We start from the raw sequence: 2,055 nt of genomic DNA, 5'->3' as shown, positions 1-2,055 counted from the left end.
TCTTACCACTGACCACCAATCTAAAGGACATTCTTCTCACTGACCACCAATGTAAGGGACATTCTTACCACTGACCACCAATCTAAAGGACATTCTTCTCACTGACCACCAATGTAAGGGACATTCTTACCACTGACCACCAATCTAAAGGACATTCTTCTCACTGACCACCAATGTAAGGGACATTCTTACCACTGACCACCAATCTAAAGGACATTCTTCTCACTGACCACCAATGTAAGGGACATTCTTACCACTGACCACCAATCTAAAGGACATTCTTCTCACTGACCACCAATGTAAGGGACATTCTTACCACTGACCACCAATCTAAAGGACATTCTTCTCACTGACCACCAATGTAAGGGACATTCTTACCACTGACCACCAATCTAAAGGACATTCTTCTCACTGACCACCAATGTAAGGGACATTCTTACCACTGACCACCAATCTAAAGGACATTCTTCTCACTGACCACCAATGTAAGGGACATTCTTACCACTGACCACCAATCTAAAGGACATTCTTCTCACTGACCACCAATGTAAGGGACATTCTTACCACTGACCACCAATCTAAAGGACATTCTTCTCACTGACCACCAATGTAAGGGACATTCTTACCACTGACCACCAATCTAAAGGACATTCTTCTCACTGACCACCAATGTAAGGGACATTCTTACCACTGACCACCAATCTAAAGGACATTCTTCTCACTGACCACCAATGTAAGGGACATTCTTACCACTGACCACCAATCTAAAGGACATTCTTCTCACTGACCACCAATGTAAGGGACATTCTTACCACTGACCACCAATCTAAAGGACATTCTTCTCACTGACCACCAATGTAAGGGACATTCTTACCACTGACCACCAATCTAAAGGACATTCTTCTCACTGACCACCAATGTAAGGGACATTCTTACCACTGACCACCAATCTAAAGGACATTCTTCTCACTGACCACCAATGTAAGGGACATTCTTACCACTGACCACCAATCTAAAGGACATTCTTCTCACTGACCACCAATGTAAGGGACATTCTTACCACTGACCACCAATCTAAAGGACATTCTTCTCACTGACCACCAATGTAAGGGACATTCTTACCACTGACCACCAATCTAAAGGACATTCTTCTCACTGACCACCAATGTAAGGGACATTCTTACCACTGACCACCAATCTAAAGGACATTCTTCTCACTGACCACCAATGTAAGGGACATTCTTACCACTGACCACCAATCTAAAGGACATTCTTCTCACTGACCACCAATGTAAGGGACATTCTTACCACTGACCACCAATCTAAAGGACATTCTTCTCACTGACCACCAATGTAAGGGACATTCTTACCACTGACCACCAATCTAAAGGACATTCTTCTCACTGACCACCAATGTAAGGGACATTCTTACCACTGACCACCAATCTAAAGGACATTCTTCTCACTGACCACCAATGTAAGGGACATTCTTACCACTGACCACCAATCTAAAGGACATTCTTCTCACTGACCACCAATGTAAGGGACATTCTTACCACTGACCACCAATCTAAAGGACATTCTTCTCACTGACCACCAATGTAAGGGACATTCTTACCACTGACCACCAATCTAAAGGACATTCTTCTCACTGACCACCAATGTAAGGGACATTCTTACCACTGACCACCAATCTAAAGGACATTCTTCTCACTGACCACCAATGTAAGGGACATTCTTACCACTGACCACCAATCTAAAGGACATTCTTCTCACTGACCACCAATGTAAGGGACATTCTTACCACTGACCACCAATCTAAAGGACATTCTTCTCACTGACCACCAATGTAAGGGACATTCTTACCACTGACCACCAATCTAAAGGACATTCTTCTCACTGACCACCAATGTAAGGGACATTCTTACCACTGACCACCAATCTAAAGGACATTCTTCTCACTGACCACCAATGTAAGGGACATTCTTACCACTGACCACCAATCTAAAGGACATTCTTCTCACTGACCACCAATGTAAGGGACATTCTTACCAC

The sequence above is a fragment of the Nanorana parkeri genome, unplaced genomic scaffold (assembly GCF_000935625.1).
Source record: "Nanorana parkeri isolate BGI_ZX_2015 unplaced genomic scaffold, ASM93562v1 scaffold15, whole genome shotgun sequence".
Classification (NCBI taxonomy): domain Eukaryota; kingdom Metazoa; phylum Chordata; class Amphibia; order Anura; family Dicroglossidae; genus Nanorana; species Nanorana parkeri.
The sequence above is the reverse complement of the archived record's forward strand: the minus strand, read 5'-3'. Positions refer to the sequence as shown.